Here is a 15,599-nt window from a genome sequence, read left to right as displayed (position 1 = left end):
ACTCAGGGTGCAAAAGTGTCAGCTGGGACCATACGTGGTCATCTGAATGAGATGAAGCACTATGGCAGGAGACCGAGGAGAACCCCACTGCTGACAAAGAGACATAAAAAAGCCAGACTGGAGTTTGCAAAAATGTACCTGAGTAAGCCTCAATTCTTCTGGGAGAACATTTAGTGGACAGATGAGACTAAGGTAGAGCTTTTTGGAAAAGCAAGTCATTCTGCTGTTTTCAGAAAACAGAATGAGGCCTACAAAGAAAAGAACACAGTACCTACAGTCAAACATGGTGGAGCTTCAAGGATGTTTTGGGGTTATTTTGCTGCCTCTGGCACTGGGTGCCTTGACTGTGTGCAAGGAATCATGAAACCTGGAGACTATCAAAAGATTTTGGGCTGCAATGTAGGGCCTAGTGTCAGAGAGCTGGGTCTGGGTCAGAGGTCATGGGTGTTCCAGCAGGACAATGACCCCAAACATACCTCAAAAAGCACCAAGAAATGGTTGGAGACAAAGCTGGAGAGTTCGGAAGTGGCCAGCAATGAGTCCAGATCTAAATCCCATTTAACACCTATGAAGAGATCTCAAAACTGCTGTTGCAAGAAGCACCCTTCAAATCTGAGAGACCTGGAGCAGTTTGCAAAAGAAGAGTGGTCCAAAATTCCAGTTGAGAGGTGTAAGAAGCTTGTCGATTGTTATAGGAAGCGATTGGTTTCAGTTATTTTTTTCCAAGGGTGTGCAACCAAATGTTAAGTTGAGGGTGCCAACAATTTTGTCCAGCCCATTTTTTGAGTTTTGTGTAAAATTATGTCAATTTTGTCTTTTTTCCTCAGATTTTTTGTGTTGTTCCAATGCACACAGAAGAAATAAACATGTGTATACCAAAAACATTTGTTGATTGCAACAATTTCTGTGAGAAATGATTTATTTTCTGGAAAAATTCCATGGGTGCCAATACTGTCGTCCGTGACTGTATGAGCTTGTTGACTCTACATTTCTGGGGTTTATTTCCTATATATATGAGCTTAATAACTCTGTTTCCCCTGTGTTTCTGAGCTGGTCGCTGCTGTTTCAGTGAGTTGCTGGTTGAGTATTTAGCAGCGTTTCTCCTGCAGTCTCAGAAACATTAACATTCAGTGATGGTTGGTGTTTTTCCTCAGCAGCAACACTGCTGTGGTCGTCGTCAGCGTGGAGCAGTAACGGGAAATGTTTTTTTAATAAGCTCTGACAGGAAGCTCTGCAGTCATAAAGACATGTAAATTATTTAAATCCAGACCACCCCCACCCTTAAAACCTCTGCTGCTGCATTAGTGTTTGTGGATGTAGAGTGATGAAGTCAGAGCTGGTTATCATCCTCTGTATGAACGCAGACTCCAACAGTAGAGACTACATTACCCAGAATTCCTCTCTGTGATATCTGCAGGATGAGGCTGAAGGCTCATTAACCCCAGTCATTGATTTACTCTGTTCCACTGATGAATGTGACTGCTGTCTTTATGTGGAAGTGCATTCTTTACAGATGATAGAAAGCTGATCGTCTCTATCAGCTGTGTCCATAGGAGAGGACAGTAATAGACGGTTTAACTTACAGTTATTAATTTCTGGTGATAACATTTCCTGCTGTTCATTTTTGAGGGATTTTTCTCTCAGATATAACAGAGCCATTGTCTCTAATGCTGCTGGAGAGTCGAGGGTTAAATCTCTGCTGGATTCAGATTGGAGCTGTTTGTCTGCTCACTGTTTGGGTTCATCTGCCGGAAACAAACGTCTGTCTGCACAAATACTCCCTGATCTCCGTCATTATGATGATTACTTTACTAATACGGCATCTTTGGATGGAGATAGAGCACAGCCTCTGCAGAATCATCTCAGTAATACCAAAGTAACATGAGCATGAAACTAAAACAACAAAAATACACAGAATAAACATTCAAACATAGAAAGAGGCATGCGTGTGATCTGATTATGTGCTGCTCATAAATCTGCAGAGTCATTATGTCAACAGTCCACCCCCTCCCCCTCCTTCCCTCGTCACACTCCCCCCGCCCTGTTACATAACTCTGACCCCCCCAGATGTTGGAGAGTAATCCTCTGCAGCAGCTTTCAGCTCCACTGCAGCTCAGCAGACACAGAGGCCTTTTTACATCTCATTAACACTAATGCTGGGTCATGCAGGGACTCTGATACCAGACCTCACTGTCCCCCTTATGATACCACACCTCATTGTCCCCCCATTGATACCAGATGTAACCGTCCCCCCAAGATACCAGACCTCACTACTCGCATGATACCAGACCTAACTGTCCCCGCTACGACTGATATTTACAGCTGATATGGACTGATATTTACAGCTGATATAGACTGATATTTACAGCTGATATAGACTGATATTTACAGCTGATATAGACTGATATTTACAGCTGATATGGACTGATATTTACAGCTGATATAGACTGATATTTACAGCTGATATAGACTGATATTTACAGCTGATATAGACTGATATTTACAGCTGATATAGACTGATATTTACAGCTGATATAGACTGATATTTACTGCTGATATAGACTGATATTTACAGCTGATATAGACTGATATTTACAGCTGATATAGACTGATATTTACAGCTGATATAGACTGATATTTACTGCTGATATAGATTGATACTTACAGCGGATATAGACTGATATTTACAGCTGATATAGACTGATATTTACAGCTGATATAGACTAATATTTACAGCTGATACAGACTGATTTTTACTGCTGATATAGACTGATATTTACAGCTGATACAGACTGATATTTACTGCTGATATAGACTGATATTTACAGCTGATATAGACTGATATTTACAGCTGATATAGACTGATACTTACAGCTGATATAGACTGATATTTACAGCTGATATAGACTGATATTTACAGCTGATATAGACTGATACTTACAGCTGATATAGACTGATATTTACAGCTGATATAGACTGATATTTACTGCTGATATAGACTGATATTTACAGCTGATATATAGACTGATATTTACAGCTGATATAGACTGATATTTACAGCTGATATAGACTGATATTTACAGCTGATATAGACTGATATTTACTGCTGATATAGATTGATACTTACAGCGGATATAGACTGATATTTACAGCTGATATAGACTGATATTTACAGCTGACATAGACTAATATTTACAGCTGATATAGACTGATATTTACAGCTGATATAGACTGATATTCACAGCTGACGAAGACCGACATTTACTGTTGATATAGACTGATATTTACAGTTGATATAGACTGACATTTACTGGTGATATAGACTGATATTTCCAGCTCATATATACTGATAATCACCCGATATAGACTGACATTTACTGTTGATATAGACTGATATGTACAGCTGATATAGACTGATATTTACACCTGATATAGACTGACATTCATCCCTGATAGAGACTGATATTTACACCTGATATAGACTGACATTCATCCCTGATAGAGACTGATATTTACAGCTGATATAGACTGATATTTACAGCTGATATAGACTGATATTTACAGCTGATATAGACTGATATTTACAGCTGATATAGACTGATATTTATGGCTGATATAGACTGATATTTACAGCTGATATAGACTGATATTCATGGCTGATATAGACTGATATTTACAGCTGATATAGACTGATATTTATGGCTGATATGGACTGATATTTACAGCTGATATAGACTGATATTTACAGCTGATATAGACTGATATTTATGGCTGATATAGACTGATATTTACAGCTGATATAGACTGATATTTATGGCTGATATAGACTGATATTTACAGCTGATATAGACTGATATTCATGGCTGATATAGACTGATATTTACAGCTGATATAGACTGATATTTATGGCTGATATAGACTGACATTCATCCCTGATATAGACTGATATGAACAGCTGATATAGACTGATATTTACAGCTGATATAGATTGATATCTTTAGTTTATGTACGTCAATTGTTATTCTTGTTCAAATTCAGTGCCCTTAATATCTTAAATAATTTTTGATAGGAACCAGCATATTGATTTTATTTTCACATCTTAGCTGTGCACTCATTCTGAGCGTGTGCACAAACAGCTGAATCATGGTCCCGAGCCAAAGCCCGCCTCCTCTATGCTGAGAGGAGTGAACAGTACAGAGCCCACTGTGACCAATCAGACTGGATCGTGGGAGTGAAAGCCAGCCCTGCCATGGTGCCGGCTGATGGGTGAGGGTGTACCCTTAGATATGATGTTTTCACCTATAAAGGTAGGGTTCCAGTGTTGTTCGTTACCTGTATCGTGTTAGCCATTAGCTCTCAGCATCTCTCTGTCAGTCAGGGATTAAAGCTGCTCTCTAATTGGATCTAATCGAACTCTAATCTGCTGCCCTGTGGTCACGCATGCTCCTACACCTCTTAGCTACATCCATCCAGACCACAGAGGGGTTTTCTCATTGTTCACCCAAATCTCCCCTTAAGGACTCAGATTAATCCTGTCCAGGACCCCATCTCTCTGATCCTGTCCTCGTCTCTCTGCAGACCTGCAGCTTTGAAATGGGATTTTATTCTAGCTCAGATTTACTGCAGCGCTTTCTCCTTACAAAAACTCAAAAACTCTCGCACCAGGACAGGAATCAACTTGACAGCTGGAGATGAAAACTGCTAAAGGCCTAGTCGGTCCTGATTATAGGGCCCTTTAACCAAGGCAGGGACAGCGATCTGTGCTGAATTACATGTGGACCAGAATATAGACATGGACCAGATCCATGTGGAGCTTTAATAATTTGTATTTAATTGGATCAATGTCTACAAAGTTTCCAACATTGGGTGATTTGTTTCATTCTGTGCTTAAGCATCATCATATTTGCTCCATCAGTTACAGATGTTTGTGGTTTTTCAGTTTTCCCATTGAGATCTGATGCCATGGTAAGAAGTTGTAGCAGGTGTCTAGCAGCTTCCTGTTTGAGATGTCCTGCTCTCTTCAACAGCCTGTCCAAAAGGGATGGAATGTTTATACACTTCATTGACATCTTGAAAAGAGAATGACAGAATGTTTGTAAGCATTGTTAATATCTTTGATGGCAAGGATGGAATTTTTTAGAAGCTTTGATGAAATCATATTTTAAGGCAAGGATGAAATGTTATAAGGTTTGGTTACATCATCTTTAAAGGCTGGAACAAAATGATTTAAGCTTTGTGGACAAGTTTTAAAGCAAAAGTAGGGATGGAATGTTTATACGCTTTGTCGATGTCTTTAATGGAAAGGATGGAATGATTACAAGCTATAATTACATATTTTAAGGCAAGGATGGAATGTTATTTGGCTTTGATGATATATTTTAAGGCAAGGGTGGAATGTTAAAGCTCTGATGACATTTTTAAAGGCAGACTGGAATGTTTATGTGCTTTGATCACCTCAAATTTGAAGGCAAGGTTGGAATATTTAAAAGTTCTGATGACATTTTAAAAGGCCATGATGGAAAGTTTAAAGGTTTTGATGACATTTTTAAAGGTAAGGCTGGAATGTTCAAAAGCTTTGATGACTTATTTTTAAAGGCAAGGATGGAATGTTTATATGCTTTAAACAATTCATATTTTAAGGCAAGGATGGAATGTTTTAAAGTTTTAATGACATTTTAAAAGGTAAGGATGGAAAGTTTAAAAGCTTCGACGACATTTTTAAAGGCGAGGATAGAATGTTTATATGCTTTTATCACTTCATATTTTAAGGCAAGGATGGAATGTTTCAAAGCTCTGATGACATTTTTAAACGCAGATTGGAATGTTTATGTGCTTTGATCACTTCATCTTTTAAAGCAAGGATGGAATGTTTAAAAGTTCTGATGACATACTTTTAAAGGCAAGGAAGGACAGTTTAAAAGCTTTGATGACATATTTTAAAGGCGAGAATGGAATGTTTATATGCTTTGATCACTTCATATTTTAAGGCAAGGGTGGAATGTTTAAAAGTTCTGATGACATATTTTTAAAGGCGAGGATGGAAAGTGTAAAAGCTTTGACATATTTTTAAAGGCGAGGATGGAATGTTTATATGCTTTGATCACTTCATATTTTAAGGCAAGGATAGAATGTTTAAAGGTTTTGATAGCATTTTTGAAGGTAAGGATTGAAAGTTTAAAAGCTTTGATGAGATATTTTTAAAGGCGAGGATGGAATGTTTTTATGCTTTGATCACTTTGTATTTGAAGGCAAGGATGGAATGTTTTAAAGTTTTGATGACATTTTTAAAGGTAAGGATGGAATGTTTAAAAGCTTTGATGACATTTTTAAAGGTGAGGATGGAATGTTTATATGCTTTGATCACTTCATATTTTAAGGTTAGGATGGAATGTTTAAAAGCTCTAATGACATATTTCTAAATGTGAGGATGGAATATCTATATGCTTTGATCACTTCATATTTTAAGGCACGGATGGAATGTTTAAAAGCTTTGATGACATATTTTTAAAGGTGAGGATGGAATGTTTATAGGCTTTGATCACTTCATATTTAAATGTTTATAAGCTTTGATGACATCTCTAACTGCAAGGATGGAAGGTTTACTAGCTTTGATGACATCATCACCTTTAAAGATGAAGTGATCAAAGCACATGGATGTTCCACCCTCTACTTTTCTGATGATTACATCATATTTCTAAAGCCTTTTAAGTCCCATTTAAAGCCTTTACAGGCTTTAAATGGTGACAGAGGATGGAATGTTGGTGAAGCCGTCAGTGTTGGGGGCTTTTCCCTCCATTTCTGTTGTATAGGTCATGCTTGCCAAAAGACAGTCAACCTAAAGGAATGACTGTGGGCATATCTGCTGATAAAAGATGAAGTATTGTTGTTGGTTTGTAAATCCACCAAGAAGAAGAAAGAAGAAGAGACGACCACTCAGGCCAACATTTGTCATCAATCCTGTTACTGTGGAGGATTTTTATTCTGAGATGCTACATCTGTCTACAGCAGAGGAAGAGATGGACCCATGCTGGTTTTTGTAGAGACAGGAGAGACAGCTCTACCCACTGATGAGCACACTAAACTCGAGCATAGTTGTGTTCACATCTGCTGTGTATCATTGTAACTGAATCATCAGACCACCGCTTCACCTGGGTACGGTACCAGTGTTCACTCAGATCAGACCTGGGTCCCTGATATGAAAGCAGTCTTAGACATGGACAGAAATACTAAAACAGAACCAGAGCGGTGTGGGAGGGGAGGGGAGGGAATGTTTGTTTTGGTCTGAGAATGAGTCTCCCATTAGGTCTTTAATCCAAAAAGACCAGTTTAGGAGCAAACATCCCACAAGTTCAAATCCTTAAATGTTGTTCCCATGTCTCTAAACCCCTACAGTGATCTGCTCTCTCTCCCTCTGTCTCAGAATAGCTCCTGCATGCATGCTCTATAATCAGCGTGCTTCCATCATAATTTTCTGCAGTTTTATGAAAGCCTGCAGAGAGCAGAAACTTGGGTACTTTTTGGGTATTATTGATGACTAAAACAACATTAAATAATTGATTATCTAAGGATGTGTTCACTCATAAGTGATTGAATCCATTTGCATCTGTATTGGTGTGAAGCGGTCAGTCAAACCCTGGGGGCGGGCCAAACAACCATACAGTAAATGTCTGAGTCCGTCTTTATTCAGACTCTGTTGTGGGTCATTTTCAGTGGACTAACCTCTATTTGGCCTAGCTGCGGCCTTTTAGATCCTGGTGAAAAATTTTGTATGCTGGTGGTTGTATTCATCTCATTCAAAAAATTGGCCCCTCAGGGGCCCCAAAACCTGGTATTCAGAAGCCCTGCCCACAAGCTTGTGCAACATGCATGAAAATTGGTACACTTATGTATCATGACTAGACAAAAAAAAAATCCTCTTTGGACCATCCTCTAAAATGCACAGGAAGTGAGATCATAAAGGAAAAGTGTCCAATTTTGGCCGTTTTTCGGTCAATTTACAGTCCTCGCATCTGATCAAACTAGTCCAAGGGGACTTATTTTATTCACTCAAAAATGGTTTTGCCTCAGACTACACAAGTGTGACATCTCAGCTTGTGGTCCACAGGAGTTTTCACCAAAGAGTGTCGCAGTTATTAGCTGCCAAAGTTTCTTCATAACTCAGCAGTGCTGATGTCAATCTTAATGAAACTTCGCAGGCATGTTAAGACCTCCACCCTGAATACAACCATGCTCAAAATATCTCATTTTGTTATAGCGCCCCCCTTTTTTACATATTGTGTCCTCATTCCTGCATGGTTGGTCTGATCTTCGTCAAAGTTGTTCTGGAACAATCCTAATATGTTTTCTAACACCCCACTATTGTCACACACTGGCGATTGCACCACACCCCGACCTGCGCTGGGGCGCGAGGGCCCTTCAGTGCTGCTTGCAGCCCTAGTTACTTTTAAAACTTAAAATAAGAATATGTAATCAAGTATTTTAGAATTTTGAAATGGGATTCACAATTATTTTTCAAAATCTCTGCAGAACCTCTGGGTTCCACCAGGGGGCCCCCCCTCCCGTAGTTTCAGGAGCACTGTCCCAGTTTGGAAGCTGTATTTGATCCAGAAAGCGCATTTTTGCTCTCATGTTTAGGTTGGCCCCACAGACAGGAGTTCTCTAACTTGGTTGGTAACTTCACTCATGGTGCAAAAGTGTCTAATGCACTCTCAGGTATCTCATCATCAGTGTTCCTCTGATGGTAAAGACATTTTACTCAATAATCAGAGCCACTGTAGAGAAAATCAACAGTTATGACCAAATGACCTTTGGTCAACTTTAAGAGCAATGATCAATGTCTTCAACAGCATTATTCTATATTAACCTGTAGATGGTCGTGGTAGAACATCAGTGTCAGAGGACAATAACCACGGTGTGTTTCTGTGTTTGTGTCGGCGTGTTTGAACATGTGACTCACTGAACATGTCTCTGAGTTTCAGCCCTCTGGTCATGATTTTCTTCAAACCTCCCCCTCTGACTCCGCCCCCTCCTGCACACCTGAGCCGTGACTAACACAAACACACCTTAAACACACCTTTAACCACTGACAGTCAGAGCAGACGGAGCGAGGAGGTGAGGCGCTGATTCTTATTAATGTTGTACAGATGGATGGATGGAGCTGTTCAAGCATGATTAACTGATTGGTTGATCTATTGGTTGTTTGACTCATTTGTTTATCAGTTGATACACTACACTGTTTCTTTGGCTGGTTGGTTGACTAGTTGATAGGCTGGTTTGTTTTCTGTTGGTTGGCTGGGTGTGTGGTTGAATGATTGGTTGTTAAATTGACAGTTGTTAGAGGATAGGCGGATTTGTCATTTAGGTGGTTTGATTGTTGATTGGTTGTTCTGTTGGTTGGTTGGTTGGTTGATTAACCAGCTGGGTGGTCAGTTGGCTAGCTGATGGGCTGGTTTTGTGTCTGTTGGTTTGCTAGTTGTGCGGTTGGTTGATTGCTTGGTTGGTTACTTGCTTAGCTGGCTGGCTGGTCATTTGATCGATTGGTTTGTTGATTAATTGGTGTACTGGTTGGTTAAGTATTAGATTGCACGATTGCTTGACTGGCTGGTCTGTTGACTGATTGGTTGGTTGATAAATTAACAGTGACTGACTGTTGTTGGTTGGTTAATGGATTGGTTGACTTGTCAGTTAGTTGGTTTGTTTGTTGATTGATGAATTAATTTGTTGTTTGGTTCATTTTTGTGATGAATTGATTAATTTTTGGGGGGTTAATGGTTGGTTTGATTGATTGAAGAATTATTTCAACTGTTGTTTGATTGATTTGATAAATGTTTAAATGGTTTGATTTATGATTGATTGATTGATAACCCTCACTCTTCTCCAGTCCCAGTCTTGCCCAATCATTGATGGTGTTTTACCGTTCAGTTTGTAATGTAAAAGATAAAATCATGAATTAACCACATACCGGGTTTCTAGGGAGTGATTTTTTTGTTTCTGTGGTCTCAAACATGTATGTGCAGAGTTTAATTCAAATCATATGAAACTTTATGCTCTGGTTTTCTGGTCTCATCTGTGATTGGATGGGAGGGTTCACCTGAACTGGATCTAAATAAAGACTCTTTCTAGTCTGTCAGGAGGCCTAATCCCTGATCCTGTAATGACATAAAAATCTGATCTGTGTTTGAGTCCTGATGTTTCTGAGAGCTGCAGATTTATTTCTGTTTTGAATCTGGACGGCGGCCATGAAAACTCCACAGCCTCAGGGGAACTGCCCCACCCAGTTGCTCTGAACTCTGAGAGAGGAGGACAACAGTCAGCATGTTTACAGACAAAACGAGCAACCAGTAGATCTGAACCATGGCTTTTAACTGGGTTACTGGTCTGGTCTCAATAACAAACACTGGTTTACTGATAGAAGTATGTTTGACTCTGCTACACTAGGTGGCGATATGCCCCTTTTCTGCTAGAGGACCCTGTGTCTGAATCTGCATCCTTTCCTCCACTCATCCTAAATTTGACATCACACTGAGTCTGTAGCACTGCTGAACTCATTCATTCATCATTTATGTGTGCAGGAGATCTTCATGTTTGTTTACTAGGTCAGAGTTTTTGAGTGTGAGCCAGGAGCAGACTTATGGCACTACACTGCTGCTGAGCATGCTCAGAAAGCCTAGTACACTAGTGAGGTGTATACATGCAGGGATTAACATTAACATTAACATTAATATGCTCGCACCATGCTGAAGCATGACTCCCCCACTAGCCTGCTTTCAACCATATAAATACAATAGATTGTTGCAGTTTGGACCCTAGATGGAACAAATAGGGTTAAATAAAAGCAAATGTTTCTGAAAGGTATAAAGATACTGAAAGGAGTACATACTTTTTTTTTTTTTTTAAATTTTGTTTTCGCAAGATTAAATGGAAACTGAAACAGTTTCTTGAGGAATCATTTCATTTTATTTTAAAGCAAAGGCTTTTTTAATTCAAAGAAAAGAATATGGATAAGGTAAAGTCAGTTCTACCTGCTGTTCTGAAAGTCTCTTAACTAACGCCTGCTATTTAACAAAATTGGTGGGAAATTTTCCCCCTAACATCCCCAGCTTCATGAATATTCTGTTGTCTGCCTTAAAAGATGTCATTGTCAAAAGTTTATAAAACATTCCATCCATGCCTTTGAAGAAGAGAGCATCCATAAAAGTTTACATACCATTTCATCCTTGCCTTTGAAGATGTCATTCTTAAAAGTTGTAAAACATTTCATCCTTGCCTTTAAAGAAGACATCCTCCAAAGGTTTATCAAACATCCCACCATTGCCTTTGAAGAAGACGTCATCCTTTAAAGTGTATTAAACATTTCATCCCTGCCTTTGAAGACCTTATCCTTAAAAAAAGGTTATCAAACATTCCGTCCTTGCCTTTGAAGATATTATCCTTTAAAATGTATTAAACATTCAATCCTTGCCTTTGAAGATGATGCCATCCTCTAAAGTTTATTAAACATCCCATCACTGCCTTTGAAGATGATGTCATCCTATAAAGTTATCAAACATTCTGTCCTTGCCTTTAAAGATGACATCATCAGTAAAAGTTTAGAAAACATCCAGCTCCTACCTTTGAAGATGTCATCCTTTAAAGTGTATTAAACATTCCATCCTTGCCTTTGAAGAAGATGTCATCCGTAAAAGCTTCTAAAACATCCAGTTCTTGCCTTTGAAGAAGACATCATCCTTTAAAGTGTATTAAACATTCCATCCTTGCCTTTGAAGAAGATGTTATCTCTAAAAGTATATCAAACATTCCTTCCTTTGAAGATGTTATCCTTTAAAGTGTAAAAAACATTCAACCCTTGCCTTTGAAGATTCTTGCCTTTGATGATGATGTCATCCTTTAAAGTTATAAAACATCCCATCCTTGCCTTTTGAAGATGATGTTATCCTTTTAAGTTATAAAATATTCCATCCTTGCCTTTGAAGATGTCATTCTGAAAAGTTTATTGAACATTCCATCTTCACCTTCAAAGAAGACGTCATCTTCAAAAGTTTGTAAAACATTCCATCCTTGCCTTTAAAGAAGACATCCTCCTCAAAAGTTTATAAAACATTCCATCCATGCCTTTGAAGAAGAGGGCATCCATAAAAGTTTACATACCATTTCATCCTTGCCTTTGAAGATGTCATTCTTAAAAGTTGTAAAACATTTCATCCTTGCCTTTAAAGAAGACATCCTCCAAAGGTTTATCAAACATCCCACCATTGCCTTTGAAGAAGACGTCATCCTTTAAAGTGTATTAAACATTTCATCCCTGCCTTTGAAGAAGACCTTAGCCTTAAAAAAAGGTTATCAAACATTCCGTCCTTGCCTTTGAAGATATTATCCTTCAAAATGTATTAAACATTCAATCCTTGCCTTTGAAGATGATGCCATCCTCTAAAGTTTATTAAACATCCCATCACTGCCTTTGAAGATGATGTCATCCTATAAAGTTATCAAACATTCTGTCCTTGCCTTCAAAGATGACATCATCAGTAAAAGTTTAGAAAACATCCAGCTCCTACCTTTGAAGATGTCATCCTTTAAAGTGTATTAAACATTCCATCCTTGCCTTTGAAGAAGATGCCATCCGTAAAAGCTTCTAAAACATCCAGTTCTTGCCTTTGAAGAAGACATCATCCTTTAAAGTGTATTAAACATTCCATCCTTGCCTTTGAAGAAGATGTTATCTCTAAAAGTATATCAAACATTCCTTCCTTTGAAGATGTTATCCTTTAAAGTGTAAAAAACATTCAACCCTTGCCTTTGAAGATTCTTGCCTTTGATGATGATGTCATCCTTTAAAGTTATAAAACATCCCATCCTTGCCTTTTGAAGATGATGTTATCCTTTTAAGTTATAAAATATTCCATCCTTGCCTTTTGAAGATGATGTCATTAAAGTGATGAATGTCCGCGTCAGGTCTCTGTACATCACAGTCTTTTCTACCAGCTGTAATTGCTGGCGCACATTTAAAACCCACTGGAAACAGCCCTGCGACCCACTTTTGGGTCCAGAGCCACAGTTGAGAACGGCTGTGTTCACACAGAGCACACTGGTGTATATTCACAATCAGATACAGTTAGAGCTAAGGATGTAGTTGGTGTAAAGAACGGAATGTTTATTAACTTTGATGACATCATATTTCTAAGCCTTCAAAGGATGACATCATCAAAGGCTGAGGATGGAATGGTGGTGAAACTGTGGAAGGTCGGGGCTGTTTTCCCTCCTTTTTGCCAATTGGGCCATAGTTGACAACTTTTGGACATGGTCTTTGGCTTGAGCCTCCACATTATTAAAATCGGGTAGGGGCTGGGCTGGCCTGCATGCAGAAGGCAAGAATAGAATGTTGTATAAGCGCTGATGAAATCATCTTTAAAGGCAAGAAAAGAATGTTAGTGAAGGTGGGGATGTTGGCCACTTTTCCCCTCCGTTTTTTGGCAAAAAGTAGACCGTAGTTGGCAACTTTTTGAAGAGTGGGTGGAACTAGTAAGAAGCCAAGGCTCACTCAAGGTTCACTCTTACCAGATGAAATGGACTTTGGGGCCAAGTAGACTCTAATCCAGATCCCTAAAGTGAAACCAGCCTCAGTCAGACTCTGATAACGATAATGAGTCAGACTCTGATCTTAAACTCTAGCTTTAGTCTCATTAACATCAACAACAACAGAAAAAACCTTGAATGTTAGGAGAGAAATGAAACAGAAAGAGAGGGAGGGAGGGTGAGTTAGGGTGAGAGCTGAATGAATGAAGGAGAGGAGAGGAGAGGAGAGGGAGGGAGAGGTAAAGACCAGGAGGAGGAGGAGGAGGAGGTTTCATATTTCTCCTTTCTTTCATTTCTCCCTCTCTGCAGATCGACTCTTCTCAGCCGAGTCCTGGCACGTCGTAGGAGTCTGCTCCAGACAGGAAGACTGAGGAGGACGAGGAGAAACAGACGAAGAAGAACAGAAGAAGACAAGGAGAAGAAAAGGAGGGAGAGGATGGTGAGGGGAGGTAAGCTCTGCTGCACGTGCTCTGTACTCAAACAGAGGAGGGGGGTCGGGGGGTGGTCAGGGTTAGACCGCTGTCTGAGCCCGCTTTGTGCTCATGCTCTCTGTGTTGATGTGAGGATAAATACAGACATGTCTGAGAGGCGTGGCCACACAGCGCCGTGGTTATGATGTAAACAAGTCAGAGTTTGTTCACTTATGTAAAGAGGAGATCTCCTGAGGCTCTGCCTCTTTCTTTGGGTCAGATATGAGTCCAGGTTCAAGTTTTACAGCTCAGTATGGACCCTCATATTCAATAAGAGGAGCACTCACTCTGCTCCTATAAACAGGTACCAGTATGTTCAGAAACTCAGATCAAGGGGTACAGTATGGGGTCCACGAGGTTCACTGCCAGAGCCATTGTTGTTTATTTTTTTACATTAATTATGTGGATATTCCTGTATTCCAATGGTTCCCAAAATGTGGACCGTGGCCCTTTGGTGGGCCCTGAAGTACTGTGGATGGGTCAGTAGAGCAGGTTGCTTCTTCTTTTGATGTAAGATGTGTGGTCATGGTGAAAGTGTTTGACAGGAGGGATAGCTCTGAGGATGAAGAGGAGCTGAGGGTTTGAGCATCTCTTTGGTGTCAGCATGTGTTCTCAGTGATCCCTTTAAAATCTTTGAAGATGACTGAGGCCATAGATGGAAACCTTGGAAAATGGTCTCAGCCTCCAAATCACAGAGGGGCTGGACATACCTACATGCAAAAGGCAAGGATAGAATATTTATAAACTTTTACATTACATTATCTTCAAAGGCAAGGATGGAATGTTTTATGAGCTTTGATGACCTCAGCTACAGAGGCAATGATGGAATGGATTTATAAACTTTGATCACATCATCTTCAAAGGCATGGATAGAATGTTTGGAAAACATTGATCACATTATTTTCAAAGCCAAGAATAGAAAGATTTATCACCTTTAATGACATCATATACAAAGGATGGAATGTTTTATAAACTTTGATCACATCATTGTCAAAGGCTAGGATTGAATGTTTTATAAATGTTGATCACATTATCTTCAAAGGTAAGGATGTAATGGTTTGAAAATGGTAATCACATTATCTCCAAAGGCAAGGATGGAATGATTTATTACCTTTAATGACATCAACTTCAAAGACAAAGATGAAATGTTAAATAAACTTTGATGACATCCTGTTCAAAGGCAAGAAGGGAATGTTTTAGAAACTTTGAAGACATTTTTTTCACATGCACAGGGTGGAATGTTTTATAAGCTTTGATGGCATAATCTTCAAAGGCAAGGATGGAAAGTTTCACTAGGTGTTATGGCATCTTCAAAGATAGAGGTTGGAATCTTGATAAAGCTGGGGCTGGTTTCTCCCTCCAGTTTTGTTAAATAGTAGGCTACAGCTGGTGACTTTTGGAACAGTTGCGAACTAAAGACAGTCATCATGAGGGAAATATTTCTGTATGAAACAGCCCTCCAAAAACAATAAAACACCAAGAAATGATGTGATGTTGTTGATGATGTGCTGCTGTTTCTGACTCTAGCTTTAGATAAAGGCTGTTAAACCATCAGGT

The 15,599-nt window shown here is 39.2% G+C and overlaps 1 protein-coding gene across 7 annotated transcripts in view; it reads left to right on the top strand.

Annotated features, from left to right (window-relative positions):
* The window catches only part of plekha6 (pleckstrin homology domain containing, family A member 6), a 119,065-nt gene that overhangs the window by 18,349 nt on the left and 85,117 nt on the right, over positions 1-15,599 (top strand). For all 7 annotated transcript variants that reach the window (XM_041779755.1, XM_041779765.1, XM_041779746.1 and 4 more), the window contains one exon: positions 13,882-14,021. The gene's annotated coding sequence lies outside the window, so the exon portion shown is untranslated. The remainder of the gene's footprint in view (positions 1-13,881; positions 14,022-15,599) is intronic.

The sequence above is a fragment of the Cheilinus undulatus genome, linkage group 3 (genome assembly GCF_018320785.1).
Source record: "Cheilinus undulatus linkage group 3, ASM1832078v1, whole genome shotgun sequence".
Lineage (NCBI taxonomy): Eukaryota > Metazoa > Chordata > Actinopteri > Labriformes > Labridae > Cheilinus > Cheilinus undulatus.
Note: the sequence above shows the minus strand (reverse complement) of the source record. Positions and strands in the feature narration are given on the sequence as shown.